Source organism: Podarcis vaucheri (genome assembly GCF_965113315.1).
Source record: "Podarcis vaucheri genome assembly, chromosome: 2".
Lineage (NCBI taxonomy): Eukaryota > Metazoa > Chordata > Lepidosauria > Squamata > Lacertidae > Podarcis > Podarcis vaucheri.
This window is the reverse complement of record NC_138760.1, coordinates 93,963,501-93,980,194: the sequence shown is the minus strand read 5'-3', so window position 1 is coordinate 93,980,194 and position 16,694 is coordinate 93,963,501. Positions and strand designations below refer to the sequence as shown.

The window sequence follows — 16,694 nt, the reverse complement described above, 5'->3', positions numbered from 1 at the left end:
ATTAGCTAAAGTGCTGCTTCAAGTTAAGAACAGTTTCAGGTTAAGTACGGACCTCTGGAACGAATAAAGTACTTAACCCGAGGTACCACTGTATAAGGTTGTCTCTGCACCAACCAGGCAGTTGGTGCTCCCAACCACCTAGGATGGTGTTTTACAAATTGCATCACCATTATCAGCTGAATTTTGCTTCCTTCCATTCTTAATGCATTTGATGCATCACTCCTTCTAATGCAGAACTTACTGTGCATTACTCCATCCAAGAGCAAATGGAGATGGCAAGTGCCAAAAGAACTGGATCAAAGATGGGGACATTGAAAAGTAAGAGGTTCTCAGTGTGCTTGGGAGAACCCAGAGATTTACAAAACTACCTTGCTTTAACAGAACTGATAGTTATAGGTGACCAGCAAGCTCATGGAAGAGGGATGGATTGTTCTGCCCCTCCTCCACCATTCTCTTACCTTCCATGCAGAGGAAGGAAAGCTTACCAACACATAATCTCTGTAACAGAAGTACATATTAATCAAGGGGTTTTTTTGGGGGGGGGGGGTCAGTCATTTTTAGAAACAATCCAAATGCTGTTCTTCACCTCCCCCTTGAACCACCAGCATAGCAGAGTAAGCAAAATATCAAGTATCCAGGTCAGTTAGCCAAGAAATATCCTGAGTTCATATTCTTCGTGTACTTCCAAATATATTTGATAAGGTCAAGTGGGCAACAGTAGATGTATCACTGCACTAATCTTCCATGCAGCTTCCAAATGGTTTTGACACTAAAGAGTATGCCTACTGAACATTTTAAGTTCAAAATGTCATTAGAGTGGACCTGATGGCAATCATTACTGTTTGTGACAACTTCATGTTAAAACATGAGCTGAATATCTTCCCAGTTTCTAGGTAGTCAAGTCATCCCAAAAAATGTCTCCAAGCTCCTATCATGTTGCTATCTCATATCACTTTGCATAGCCCTACAAAAAACTTTGTAAGCAGTGGTTTAATTCACCACCCACCTTAAAGCAGTATTTTCTAACCTTTCAGAAAGGAAATCTGCCTCAAATTTAGGGCCGTAATCCAAGCAGCAAAACCAATTTTACCAAAGCTCAATCTCTGCTTAAGTACAGTGGTACCTCGGTTTACAAACAGTCCTATTTACAAACTATTTGGTTTACTAACTCCACAAAACCGTAAGTAGTGTTCCGGTTTGCGAACTTTACCTTGGTCTACAAACGGAAGCAGGGCACCAGCGGTGGGAGGTCTGCTTAGAGAAAGCACACCTTGGTTTAAGAATGGATTTCAGGAACGCATTAACATATTTTTCCATGTGTAAGATTAGGGTTTTTTCCTAAATGTCAAAAATTAGGGGGTGCTTTATACTCTGGGCCATCTCCCCCCATTTTCTTAAATCTGAGATCCCCCAAAATAGGGGGCATCTTATACATGGGAGCATCTTATAGACGGAAAAATACAGTAAGTTCATAAACCAAGGTACCACTGTAGGTCGTGTTGTTGTGGTTGCTCTTCAGGAAGATGTTGCAACTTTTTAAAAGTTACCTTGCATATTTAAAATCTTGACAGATTAAGAGGTTTAAGTTCTAAAAGGGTATTTAAGATTCTGTGGGATAAATTGCTTTCAACATCCTCCTGCACTTCTCGTTTCCACAGGTCAACAAATTTGGGGTGACAATGAGTGCCAAGTAAAAAGGTTTGCTGTCACCAGGACCTGCCAGTTCTCCAAAACGTAGGGTCTTCTCCCCAACTGAGGTTGGAGATAACACAATCTTCTTCAGCTCACAGCTAGCAAGAGACTGTGTGCCATCTTCTGCTGCCTCTTTGCCTGCCAGGTGGTTGAAAGCAAGCTTTCACTCATGTTTAGAGCAGCAGAATGATCAGGGATCATCCTTCTCCAGTATCATGTGCCCAATAATCTTGGTCACCGGGGCCTAACTAGCTCTTGCCATGGCAGGATGAGAAGAGAAGCAAGATCGTCTAAATCCCGCTCTTTATGTTTTTAGTTTGCAGTCAACTATTTATAACACAATGCTCAGCAACTAAAGTTACTTTTATATAGTGAGAAGTCAGCCCTGCACAGATAAGAAAACAGACCAACTGAGATCTGTCAAAGCAAGAGATTTATAGTGTAAGGATTGTCAAATGTCACAGGGGGCACACACATATTAATTTCAGCATTCTTAGCATACTTCAAGATATGGTAGAACAAGGTAAAACAACTCATAGAAATCACTCTGGGCGTGGCATTCTTCCAAAGAATCTTAGCCTGAACCTTGCAAATCTGTGCTGCTATCTAGCTATGGACAAGTTAGCTCTGTACAGTGGGAGCTCGGGTTAAGTACTTAATTCGTTCCAGAGGTCTGTACTTAACCTGAAACTGTTCTTAACCTGAAGCACCACTTTAGCTAATGGGGCCTGCTGCTGCCGCCGCGCCGCCAGAGCCCAATTTCTGTTCTCATCCTGAAGCAAAGTTCTTAACCCGAGGTACTATTTCTGGGTTAGCAGAGTCTGTAACCTGAAGCGTATGTAACCTGAAGCATATGTAACCTGAGGTACCACTGTACTGAACTTTCAAAAGTAGTTCACGTAGTGCTCCAAGAATTATCTTTTCTGTGCACTACATGCTCAATAGTAATTGTAGACTGGTACCACATGCATGATTCAAACTGCAGTGCAGATGCTGTAGTGCTGTGACTTGGACCCCTTTCCATGTTTTCTACATGCATACATTGCATGTCCATCTTAAAATATGGTGTAATTTCACATTAATGTTAACTGCTTGCTCTTAAGCATCTGCTCTCATACATCTTTGGTGTATGTTCTGATTGATTGACTGACAGATTGATTCCATAACCCTTTATCACGAAACTTTTAATGTCTAATGTTTTACAATTTTTTATGTGCTGTAAGCTGCCCAAAGTGGCTGGGGAAACCCAGCCCGATGGGTGGGGTATAACTTCTTCTTCTTCTTCTTCTTCTTCTTCTTATTATTATTATTATTATTAGGCATCTATCTGGCTTTGCATGTATCTGAATACAGATCTCACACTTACAGAATCTCTAAATATACCAAGGCAGAGAATAACATTTCTGGGTATTTAATTCATACGACTAAGCATCATGGGCAAGATATACAAAAGACTACAGACAAGAATTTCAAGGCCGTCACTTCTCCTAACAAACAGCCATATATCATGGCATAGAAAATGCTCTGTACAAATAAAGATTCTGATTCTTGATTTTACACCTCTCATCATTACAATGGATAGCTTCATTTTTTAAAATCTTTTTACTTAAACAAAAGTACATTGTGCAGCACCATTGTGCTTTCAGATTTGGCAGAGGGTTAGAAATAATGTCATTATAAAAGCTTTCTTCTTCACTGCAACCAGTAGCTTATTTTAGTTGGGGACAGTGTTGTAGACTGGTGATGTGTGGAGGTTCAAATTCTGAGGTTTTGGGTTTTTCTAAAAGTAGATCTAGCCACCTTCAGAACAAAAAGTTACAAAGCAAAATGGGCAGAAAGCATTCCAAACAACTGTGTTCTAAGGTTCAGCCTGCTCCCGACTTTCAGCGTTCTTAGTCAATGACTAAACACAGAGAGGTAACTGGCAAATACTAGTGAGAAATTTAGATAATTATAATCCGTCAAAAACTAAAAAATGGTTTCAAAATGACTCCATTCAACAGGGAAGGGCTTCATTTTGAAGCATTTTTTGTCTTCCTTGGTGCATGTGTCACTCTAGAATTTTCTCTCTCTCTAAGATTAAGACAATGGAAAAGGGAAGACCTGGTGCATTTTAAGGGACTGCCCAATTCACTCGAAAGCTGCTTTTTTTGTCTTCACTGGCAGAAAAGAAATTGTTGCCCCCCAAAATTAACAGGAGAGATCCAGGATTATAGTGTAGCTGTGACTGGGCAGTAGGATGCCCACCCAAAAGCACGTCATGATTTTTGTGACACAGGGTTGATTTTATGCAAAAGAGATTTTAACCCGGTAATACAAATACAAATAAAACCCATCATTAACACATCCATATCCTAAGGGCGAGTGGGGACGCATTATGATTGAGAAAGTGTGGGTTACATCAGCCCTGAAAAATAGCCCACTGCTGCTGTACTACCTTTAGGGGACAGAGCTGAGACTGATCAGCAATACAATGTCTGCTCTTGCCCTCAGTGCAGTATTGCTAGCCTAAGTTTAACTGACAAAAGTTCAGCAGGTGTGAACACATGTGGCCCAATCCTCCAGATGTTGTTAAATTACAATTCTCGTCGTCCCTAACCACTGGCCTCTCTTGCAGGGGCTGATGGGAGCTGTAGTTCAGCGGTATCTAGAAGGCCAAAGATTCCCCATCCCTGATCTAGAGTAACATAACCGGAAACTTGAGTTCTTTCCATGGTTTAGGGTGCTAAAGCAGTGCAGAAATTCATTACGTTAAGCTTTTTCTATGGAAATCAAATTACAGTGGTACCCCGCAAGACGAATGCCTCGCAAGACGGAAAGCCCGCAAGACGAAAGGGTTTTCTGTTTTGGAGGCGCTTCGCAAGACGAATTTCCCTATGGGCTTGCATCGCAAGACGAAAGCCCATAGGGAAATGCTGGCGGTCGGGAGCAAAGACTTTCGCCCACAGCCAGCCTTCAGAAGAGGACCTCTTCTGAAGGCCGGCGGGGGGCAAAAGTCTTTGCTCCCCCCGCCTGCCTTCCCCCCCGCCTGCCCCGGGCGATCTTAAAATGCTGGCGGGCGGGAGCGAAGCGTTCGCTGCCGACCCCCAGCATTTTAAAATCTCCAAGGGACAGCAGAGAAGTCTCTGTCCCGGGGAGATTTTTAAATGCTGGGGGTCAGGAGCGAAGCGTTAGCTGCCGACCCCCAGCATTTTAAAATCTCCCCCTGTCCCGGGGAGGTTTTAAAATGCTGGGGGTCGGGAGCGAAGCGTTAGCTGCCGACCCCCAGCATTTTAAAATCTCCCCGTGTCCCGGGGAGGTTTTAAAATGCTGGGGGTCGGCAGCGCTTCGCTCCCGACCCCCAGCATTTTAAAACGCTGTTCCGAGGGGGGGGCGGGGACACCTGCCCCAGCCGCCCCACTTCGGAAAGCTGTTCCGAAGTGGGGCGGGGGGGGGCGAGGACGCCTGCCCCAGCCGCCCCACTTCGGAAAGCTGTTCCGAAGTGGGGCGGGGGGGCGGGGACGCCTGCCCCAGCCGCCCCACTTCGGAAAGCTGTTCCGAAGTGGGGCGGGGGGGCGGGGACGCCTGCCCCAGCCGCCCCACTTCGGAAAGCTGTTCCGAAGTGGGGCGGGGGGGGCGGGGACGCCTGCCCCAGCCGCCCCACTTCGGAAAGCTGTTCCGAAGTGGGGCGGGGGGGGCGGGGACGCCTGCCCCAGCCGCCCCACTTCGGAAAGCTGTTCCGAAGTGGGGCGGGGGGGCGGGGACGCCTGCCCCAGCAGCCCCACTTCGGAAAGCTGTTCCGAAGTGGGGCGGGGGGGCGTGGACGCCTGCCCCAGCCGCCCCACTTCGGAAAGCTGTTCCGAAGTGGGGCGGGGGGGCGTGGACGCCTGCCCCAGCCGCCCCACTTCGGAAAGCTGTTCCGAAGTGGGGCGGGGGGGCGGGGACACCTTCTGAAGGCGGGCAGGGGGCGAAAGTCTTTGTCCCCCCTGCCTGCCTTCCCAGGGGCTTTTAAATCGCCCCGGACAGTGGAGAAGTCCTCCGCTGTCCGGGGCGATTTTAAAATGCCGCCCGCCAGCATTTTAAGATCGCCCCGGACAGCGGAGAAGTCCTCCGCTGTCCCAGGGTTTTTTAAAATGCTGGGGGTGGGAAGAAAAGCCCTTGTCCCCCCCCCAGCCTTCAGAAGAGGTCCGGGGACAGACTGTCCCCAGACCTGGTCTGAAGGCGGTTTCCCTAGGAACGCATTAATTGATTTTCAATGCATTCCTATGGGAAACCGTGCATCGCAAGACGAAAAAACCGCAAGATGAAGAGACTTGCGGAACGAATTAATTTTGTCTTGTGAGGCACCACTGTATGAGGAAAGCTTCGCCTGCTGACACTTATTAAGGTTAAGGGGTGATATGATAGCCATGGTCAAATATATAAAAGGATGTCACATAGAGGAGGGAGAAAGGTTGTTTTCTGCTGCTCCGGAGAAGCGGACACGGAGCAATGGATCCAAACTACAAGAAAGAAGATTCCACCTAAACATTAGGAAGAACTTCCTGACAGTAAGAGCTGTTCGACAGTGGAATTTGCTGCCAAGGAGTGTGGTGGAGTCTCCTACTTTGCAGGTCTTTAAGCAGAGGCTTGACAACCATATGTCAGGAGTGCTCTGATGGTGTTTCCTGCTTGGCAGGGGGTTGGACTCGATGGCCCTTGTGGTCTCTTCCAACTCTATGATTCTATGATTCTATGATTACTACTTTGTAAGTAGTAGCAGTAATAACACATCTTATCACCACTTGTGTGTAGCTCCAGGTTTATTTTTGGACCCTTGGACTCACCTGCAGAAGAGGATGCAAATGTGCATTTGCCTATTCGCATTCTCCTTTGCCTGTTGCATGGTGGGGCCAATCCACACACAGTGTACTAGGCCCACCTCTGGTGTTAAACGTATCTCATACCCTCAAACCTAAGTACATCTAACTGTTAAAATAAAGGTAGGACAGAAAATACCTACCAAAGGAACTTCAAATGATACCCTCAGCCTTAAGATACAGATCCTACTATCATTCAGCCAAATGATACAGAACCTGAAATAAGTATTCATTAAGGGTTGTAGTTAGGTGATCCAGTAATGCAGCTTATGCGAGAACATTCATTTCCCTACCATATTACACTTGCTGCAATAAATCTTTCATTTGAAGACACGGTTAAAAATAAGTTGCTTCACAAATATAAGCAGACATCACCATTACAGCTGCAGAGCCATTGCAGATAGATTAAAAAAACATATATTTAAAGATGATTTCACCTACATTCAGCCACAATGAAGCAGTTGTACAAACAGGCATCAAAAGAACCAAAGTAAAAGAAATGAAGGTCTGAAGTGTCTATTATTCTGAGAAAACTCAACAGGTAGTGTCAATATTTTAAGGCCTGAAGGCACAGTAAAGGAAACTCAGAACAAAATCTACCATCTTACAAACATATATGTTTTCCAAAAGGCATTTTACCTGCTGAGATTATAGATTCTCTCTAGAAAATGGAAATTTATCTGCTGGATCTTTAGACCAGAAGATGGATACAAAAGTGGTACTTCTGGCATCAGTGCCACAGCCTACCCAGTGCTATTTTGATTCATCATGATCATCAGGGAGTAAACATAATGGGAGAGAAGAAGAAAGATGTTATAGGAGGGGCGAGTTAATATAAAAGAAGCAGGAATCAAGGATAAGGTAACAAGTTGAGTGTGAAAGAATAGTAAGAAAAACAATTGACAGGTAAAAATACTTTTGAAAGGCCTGTTGGGGTAGGGAGTAAAAAATGTAAAAGAAAAATTATGTGACTGACTCTGTCCTTGAACCACTATTTTGTGACTGGTGGGCCTCAGTGATTTTCAGCTATCTCAAGTGAGCCCTGCACATAGAACATTTGACAATCTATCTTATAACTGTCAGAGGGCATATGGGAATCACAGGGTTAAATGGCTGGTGGTGACTTGTGGACTCCAATGAATACTTCCCTATTCATGAAGAATCACCATAGCTCTGCAGTAACCTCGGTTCACAGTTGGGGAATAACTGGGTTTTGTGGCAGCTGCTCCTGAGTAATTGATGATGATGATAATTTTTATAATTTGTACCCAGTCCATCTGACTGGGTTGGCACAACCACACTGGGCAGCTCCCAACAAATATAAAAGCATAATAAAACATCAAACATTAAAAATGTTCCTATACTGTACAGGTCTGTCTTCAGATGTCTTCTGAAAGTTATTTATCTCGACATCTGATGGGAGGGCATTCCACAGGGTGGGTGCCACTACTGAGAAGGTCCTCTGCCTTGTTCCCTGTAACTTCATTCTCATAGTGAATGAACTTTTTGCTGATAATTCCATAGTAGTGATAGGATCAGGCATTACTCAGTCACCCCTAACATGCTTTTGTCTGCAGAAAATACTTATCTACTGTGCTTCTCAAGCTCTAAAAAGGCAATACACCACCACCTGCCATGCAAGAAAAGCAGTTGTAAGAATTTAAATGTACAGAAAGCCAGAGTTCTTTTTAAAATCTTTTAGAAATGTCTAGCCCAGTTCAAGTGAGGTCAGTTATGCAAGCACCAGAATATCAGAATTGCAATGCTTCAGTGCACATGTGCATATTCAACTAATTTCATCTCCAATGTTCCTTACATTTTAGCTATTTGTTTTTAGCTATTTGTATTTAGATGCAACCATGTGTCATTAAGGGCTTTTGGCACTCCTTCGGAGGAAAGAAATGTTGTCAGATTACATTCAATTTACACACCATTTTTTCCCTTCACTGTCCTAGTCTCTGTTCTGCCAGAGAAAAGCAAAACCTAGGCAAGGAAAGAAAGCATTTATATATAACGCTCTCATTATCCAAGTGTTCTGGGCTCTTTAACCAACAGTTGCAGCAACAGCACTACTTTAACCTAGTTGTCAAGTGTTACTATTTTAGATATCCGCAAAGAGCACATTTGGTAAGCTATGAGATCTGATCACAAGAATTAAAAAATATTGCTTCCTTGCTGTAATGGGATTTCCAAAATTAAAGCTTTGTTTTTAAATATAGTGGGTGAAATCCAATGTCACTTGAGTGGCATTCCATTCACACAACTGGACTGCCCCTTTCTCCCAGTGCTCCACCCCCACCCCCACCCCATCGGCTAAAGGGAAGAGGAAGGGCAAGGCCAATTACTCACACATGGATGCAATTAGGTAAAACTCAGAGGTCATAAGAACAACCTGGGTATGGGTGATTCCCCGTTTCTTATAAAGATGTGGCAAACAACAGTCAGTCTTAAAGTGTTTCCTTGCACATGAATAAGTGCTTGTGCAATGATCAACATCACAAATGCATGCTTAGTCAAGTGAAAACAGAATCTGATGCAGAAGGTGAGGATTACCAGTTACATGACCATTGAGCTTTTGAATTAATTAGTCTGCTGTCTCACACAGAAACACATACACAGTCTCACAAAATGTATATACTGCTTGATTGTAGAAAACAAACAAAAAACACACACCTTTAATCGGTTTACTAAAAACAAAAACAAACCTTAAGATTAACAATAAAAGACTGTTAAAAACAGCTATTTAAAAACATTCAAAAGATAATAAAATCAACTAGGGCCACAGGGAAGATATAGCACTATTACTTACAATCCAAATCCATCCAGTTTTGTATGATTAACAAAATAGGAGGAACAGCTAAAATGATTAAGGCCTTGTGTTTATCCTGACACTAATTACATATCATAAGTTCCACAATACTAGTACCAAGAGAAACTTCCTCCCCAGCAAGGGTGCCAACTTGAATAAAATATTGTGGGGGCCCAGTTAAACCCCGCCCCACATAATTGAACATATGATGCAGTGCACACACACCATTTGAATGGGAATGCCCATCAACTTTGTGGAGGCCCAGCCCACCTCCCCCTTAGGAGGTGGCTCCTATGCTTCCCATGGCAAACAACAGACGAGGGGAGCAATTTCATCATTGTTAAGGCCACACCCATACATTTTGGGTTGTTTAAATACCCTGGTGTATCATTTTTCTCTTTGATCTAGTATATATAAAAAACGCAAATTTTTAAAAAGTAACAATAAAACTGTGCATGCACAGATAAATACCTTTGTGCACACACAGAGCAACAACCCATATACACAGTAAAGTCCTAGTGTGGATGCAGACTAACACAAGGTTGCTTTACTCAGTGCAAACTATTTCCTTCTAAAGCAGGGGTGGCTAACTCCCAAGAGACTGTGATCTACTAACAGTTAAAAACTGGCAGTGATCTACCCCCTTTTTGGGTTCAGGTCAAAGTTGTTGAGTTTTTTCAGGGAGGAGGTAAAATGTTGAGCTTTTTTTAGGGGAGCCACAGTTGTTCAGCTTCTTTGGGGGGAGCCAATGATCAACCAGTGATCTACCGCAGATGCCCAGTGATCTACTGGTAGATCACAATCTACCTGTTGGACATGCCTGTTCTAAAGCAACCAAATCAGTACACCATATCCAAATCATTGAATGCCACATCACTTCTTCAAAGCTGTCTCCCATGGTAACATTTTCTGTTCCAATTCTTTTAATAGCTTCCCATGCTAGAGACTTATTAAACTTCTAATTCTGCTTGGAAATATTATTACATTTATTTTAAAAAGGGAAAGGTTTGCTTAAGGAGCAACAAACCAGGAAGAATTAGGGTAACCAATTTAATAGAAGTCACTTTACTCTGGAGCAGCACTTGAGGAGGATCTTCTGCTCTCCCCTAGCATGATCACTGGAATCAACAAGGGTTTTAAGTACCGTATTTACACATCAATGGTACACCTAATGGATTACAAATGCAAGGAACAGTGTAGGCTGTTGGTTAGCAAACTATCAGAAGACACTGACAACTGTAGAAGAATCCCTCCCACTCGAGTTTTTCCAGTATCTGCAACTGTTCCATAATACATCCCATGATACAAACAGTCTTTCCTTCCACTCAGATGCAATGTGAAATTCTGTTCCTAAGAACACATAAAAAACCTGCAAGATCAGGCCAATGACCCAGCTAGACTGGCATCCTTTTCTCAGTGCGAAAACCCACATGGAGGACTCAGATTCCCAGCAACTGGTATTCAGAGGCATACTGCCTCTGATAGCGGAGGCAGAGCATAGCCTTGTTCTCCATGAATTTGTCTAAACTCCTTTGAAAGTCATATTAGTTGGTGAACATCACTGCCTCCTGCAGGAGCGAGTTCCATAGTTTAACTACACACACTGCATGAAGTACATTATTTTATCTGTCCTGAATCTTCCAACATTCAACTTCATGGGATGCCCACAAATTCTAGTGTTATGACAGGACAAAACATTTCTCTATCCAATTTCTTGGTCCTTGCAGTACCTTTCCTGATCTGCAGTACAGACCCAAGTTGAGCATCTAATATTGCATTTTTAAACACGTTCCAAGCATTTTGGAATGAAATGACCCCCTTGACTTTTCAATTTCCTTTTTTCCAACCCCCTCATCTTGTGTTTCCAACAGTAATCATGTTGAATTTTCTTGGCAGCTGGCCATTTACAAGTATGTTTAGTTTAATAGCACTATGGTCACTGCTCCCAACAGCTCTGACTACACTTACACCAGGTCCTGGTCCCATAATTCTAATAATTCTTTAATAATTCACAGCAAACCAGAATACAGCTGTGCCAGTATCGTAGTTTTTTGAGTTAACCACTACCCCACTCCTTGGCAACGCTACAGAGAAAAAGCACCTTCAAATGGTGTTGGAGGCCCTCTTTCCCACACTATTCTACTTAAAGCAACAACAGCAACGAAAAACCAGACCAGCAACTGAAAAATAAACCGGCCCCTGCACAGATGCAATCTCAACCCTGGCCGCCCAAATCTGTTTACTTTTGCGATGGTGGCATGCTGCAAAGCAGAATCTGAAGGCACGGGAGAGGTGGTGGGAGAGGGGAGGAAATCAAAAGAGCCCGTTTAAAACACAATGCACCGCTTTAGCGTACGTCTGCTTTAAAATAGAAACTATTAAAAACGGCACCCTGCCTAAAAACCCATGCGTGCAAGGGTGCGTGTGTGTGCATACACACACACACACACAATGTGTGCGTGTACACATATACAGTATACCCACAACCTTAAAGCAGCAACCAACATCACCACGAACGAGATCTAACTTTGAGGCTACTGATCCCCCCCCATGACTTTCCCCAACCCTGCCCGTCTCTTCCTCCTCCCATGGATGCGATTAATTTCGGGGATCACTCAGAGAAGGGCTGCTTTGGAAGTGGGGGGGGGGAGAGAGAGAGAGAGAGAGAGAGAGAGAGAGAGAGAAGAGGAGGAGGAACAAACAAGCCCCCTCCCCCCGCAAAGAGTTCTGAGGGAACGAGAAGGGGCAGCAGCAGTTAGGGAGGAGGAGGAGGAGGGGGGGAGCACGAGAAGCGGCCCCAACTGAGGAGAAAGCGGCCTCCGTGGGGGTTGGGGGGTGCATTAAGACCCTCCTCGCCCGCGACCCCGTCCCTGAGGGTGGGCGCTGAGAAGGGGGAGCGCAGCTGGGCCCTGGCCGAGGAGAGGAGGCGGCAAGAGAGGAAAAGCGGAGGGTCGGGAAAAGGAAGACGCTGCTGCTGCTGCTGGAGGGTCGCTTACCGGCTGTGGGAGCCGCGGGAGGCGACGCCCCAACGACTCCTGTGCTGCTCCTGCTTCTGGTGGTGGTGGTGGCGGCGGCTGGTCCTCCATCCCAGCCGGGCTCCCAGCGCCGCCGCCGCCGCCAACTCTTCTCCCCCCCCTCCTCCCGCCTCCTCACGGCAAAGACAACGACGCCGCGTTATTGCGCAAGCGGGGAAGGAGGAGGAGGAGGCGGGCGCGAGCCACAGAAGCACATAACCCTCGCTCTCTCTCTGACGTCACGCGCGTAGCTCGAGGGGCGGCGCGAGGAGCCGTTCGAGCGGCTAGCCCCGCCCCCTCCCTCCTCCTTGCTGACATTGGAGGAGGAGGGCGGAGGGTTGGAACGCTGGGGATGCGGTGGAGGGTTGGCGGGAAGGGGGCGGGGCTTCCTCGCGCCTCTGCGGCGGGTTCGGCCTCTGAGGTTGAAAGCGCGGATGGCGCTTCCTCTTTCCCACGGTTGCCAGGGAGCAGGCACACGCTTGGCTGCGCGCCAGAGCCACGTGCTCGGTCCGAAAGAGGGTTTTTTTTCGGGCGGGGGTGTGTGAGATGGTAAGCAGCTTCAGAGGCGCACGCGTTGTTTTTCTTTGCTCTGACATAGAGGCTAAATTGCACGTTCGTTGCCACCTCCTCTCCGTTTATTATTATTTATTAGGTCATCCATCGCTTTTCATTTTATAACTCGGTGAGCCTTATTTCTGAGAAGGCGTGCATAGGATCGCACTGAAGGCACGCTTAAAAAAAATAACCCCGTATTTCATCTCAGAAGCTGAAGGTGGCTTACATGGTTCTACCCATTTTATCATCGCAACAAGATCGTGACTGATCCAACATCACTGTGGAGTTGAATCCGGTTCTTACTAGTCCTATTCGGATACTGCCATGTTACTGTTGATCTGAAGACAAGGAATCAAAGTTTTGCCTTAAGTCTCTGCTGTTGCAATGAACTCTGTTGTAATGTATACCCAAAAGCCGTGACAAGCCAATTTAAACACTTTAAGTCCTAGCTTTTACAGAAGGTATTAGATATCTCTCGAGATTCTACACACCAAAGCTAAAAATGGTGGCTTCCATTCATGAATCAGTGCACCAATAAAGTTGTAGAGTTAATGTGAAGGGATTCATGATTCGTTGAAGAAAGTAGACCAGAGGAGGCAGGCCTTTTACCAAAAATATCTCACCCCAAATGCACACACATGAGCTCATAATATGTTGAAAACATTTTGACATTTTCAAAAGATTGTACGAATGCATAAAAAGCAGCTTGGTATTGCATGCACTTAGGTAACCAGATTTTAAATCAGCCCCAAATATTGAAGCTTAGTTGGCTTTAGAACTGTTGTGGTCAAGGAGAAGGGAAGGGGGAAATTCCATTCCATAAGCAAAAAAAGCCTCTTGCTTGCTTGTCAGATCAGAAAAAAAGTAATCAAGTGTCAGAAGAGGAGGGAGACAAATCAACATCACAGCATGAAGCAAATCTGTCATTCAGCCACAAGAGTCTATGAACCTAATGTTTAGTTAGTCTAAAATTTGGACAACAACAAGCAATAGTACATTTGTGTGTGTTTAAAGCTCAGAAGAGCTAATACTTCTTAACCATGATCTCGGCAACCAAAAGGTGCATACCTCTTTTGCCCCACATACCTAATTCTCAGTCCCCACTCTGCTCATTTTGTTAGCTACCAAAAGATACCCTTTCAACTTGTTCACTATCCTGGGAAGCACTGAAAATTAAAGCTTTCTCCCATTACCAGAGAAAGGGGCAGACTTTCCCTGGTTCTCATTTGATAACCTCTTCCTAGGGTGGGTAGGAATCCCACCCTCTATTTGAACGGCAGTTTGGTCCAGTTGAAATATACAAACCGTAAGACAAAAGGGTCTGACCAAACTGCGGGAGGCAGTGGAAGACAGGAGTGCCTGGCGTGCTCTGGTCCATGGGGTCACGAAGAATTGGACACGACTAAACAACAACAAAAACAAATGGGTGTGGACCTTTAAATTGACCATAAGCTGTGAGCATCAGGACAGCACACTCAACAGCCACACCCTGGTCAAAGCCTTCCTCAAGATGGCCAGATTGCTGCTATTTTGAATTTTGTATCTATTGACATATGCAAATCTGTGCCCTCCTTTAATGACATGTAAGCAGTCCTATCTGTTCCTCAAGTTTCTTTTCACAGTTTGGTCATGGACAAAGGAAGGTTGAGGAGAGAGAGAGAGAGAGAGAGAGAGAGAGAGAGAACACACTGGGGTGTTGTTGCCTTCAGTGAATAGATTCTACATTTCTTGCAATGCTGTTAGTATGACTTACTGTACCTGACATGGGTGTGGTGGGAGTGTGGCAAGTATTAATTGGTACAATTGCACAACATTTCAACTTGTTTCAAGACTATTAACAAAGCCTAAGCGAGTCTTCTGCTGAGCCTCTGATATTTATCCAATGTGACTGGTCTTGTGTATTTTTAGAATGCTGCACCCCTTTGAGTGGAAACTGATTTGATATGGGGAAAAGAGTGCCCTTGATCCATTTGTCTCATACAATTAGTTTATCAGAAGTGGGGGAGGGAGGGATTGTCTCGGATAAAAGTTGAAGCCATTCTTCTGATGCTGACTCAGTTCATTTGTCCATGTAAATCACAGCTCTGTTCATACCTTATTAATTTTCCCCAAATAGCTACACAATACAGAAACACAAAGCTACTTGACTTCAAGTAGCCTTTCAGAAAAAGGAACTGACCTTTTATTGTTAAGCAAAATGTTGAGTCCAATGCATGCAGAATGAGACCAGTGTGGTCCATCTAAACGAGCATCCTGCTTTCTTCCCAAAGACGACAGCTAGATGCCTACAGGAGACCCATGAGCAGGACATGAAAGCAACAGCCCTCCGCTGCTGATGCTTCCCAGCAGCTGATCTCCAGAGGCATTTCAACTTGTTTGCCATTAGCATCTTATAACGTGCATCTGAAGCCATGCATGAACATGATCAACCTGGAATCTTGCCAATAGTTTTTCCCCCTTTTCTCTTTTTGTCCAATAGCAATAGCTTCCTATTTAAGAATATAAGAACCACCCCACTGGATCAGTCCAGCATCCTGTCCTCACAGTGGCCAACCATAGGCCTCTCAGATGGCCTTCTGGGTCATGTGGCCAGCATGAATAAACTGCTTTTGGTGCAACAGAACACCATGAAGAAGCCATAGCGCATGGAAATGCCGTTTACCTTCCCACCACAGTGGTACCTATTTATCTACTTGCACTGGCATGCTTTCGAACTGCTAGGTTGGCAAGAGCTGGGACAAAACAACGGGAGCTCACCCCGTCATGGGGATTTGAACCACCAATCTTCCAATCAGCAAGCCCAAGAGGCTCAGTGGTTTAGACCACAGCGCCACCCGCTCCCCATAATTCTATACACCTCTGTTATGTCCTCTCTTACTCCTTCCTCCCTAAACTAAAAAGGCCCAATAGGGGAGTTGCTCTAGCCCATTAATAATTTCCATTACACCATTTTTCAAGCTTTCCAGAGTGCGGAAACCAGAACTGAACACTGTTTTCCAAAAACAGTCACACATATATAATGACATTATGATATTTGCAAGTTTTATTTTCAACCCCTTAACCAATTATTCCTAACATGGAATTTGCCCTTTTCCACAGCTGCTGCACACTGGGTCAACATCCACAGCAAGCTATCTGCCATGACCCCAGTACAGTATCTCTTTCCTGGTCAGCCATTGCCAGTTCATATGGGGTTAGGATTTTGTTTTATTATAATTATTTCCCCCCCAATGCACATCAACTGCTTTAAGTTGAATTGCATATGCCATTTTAATTCCTGCTCACCAAGTTTGGTGAGATCCTCACAAGCCCTTTTTGTCTGAACCATACAGAATGCTTTGGTGCCATCAACAACCTTGGTCTGCTCACTGCAGTTCTCAACCTGTGGGTCCCCAGATGTTGTTGGACTACAATTCCCATCACCCTTCAGCTCTGGCCTTGCTAGCTAGGGGTGATGGGAGTTGTAGTTCAACAACACCTGGGGATCAACAGGTTGAGAAAGGCTGCTAGATCATCATGATGAGGCTACTACACCTTTTCCCATACATTCGTTCCCTGGTTCTCTCCAACTTGCCATAACCAGCAGGACTCCCAATTAGTTTGACCAGCAAGAAGGGAAAGGAGACCAGATGTACACACTAGAGAAGGAGAAGCTTACGTTCTGCTTCCTCTGTAGTTCTAAAGCTACAACGTGAGCAGTTGCCATCTGTTTTAAACTGCCCCTGCTTCTATACCTGTAGTAGCAGCTTAATAAACAGATATTAAGGAAGCGAAACTGTTTCCTAT

General features: G+C 44.9%; 1 protein-coding gene across 2 annotated transcripts in view; it reads right to left on the bottom strand.

Moving 5' to 3' along the window:
• TMCC1 (transmembrane and coiled-coil domain family 1) overlaps window positions 1-12,547 on the bottom strand; it is a 112,297-nt gene extending 99,750 nt beyond the window's left edge. The window contains exon 1 of one of the 2 annotated variants that reach the window (XM_082209776.1): window positions 12,336-12,547. The gene's annotated coding sequence lies outside the window, so the exon portion shown is untranslated. The remainder of the gene's footprint in view (window positions 1-12,335) is intronic. The other variant, XM_082209777.1, reaches the window with a different exon arrangement.
• Between the last annotated feature and the right edge of the window lie 4,147 nt (window positions 12,548-16,694).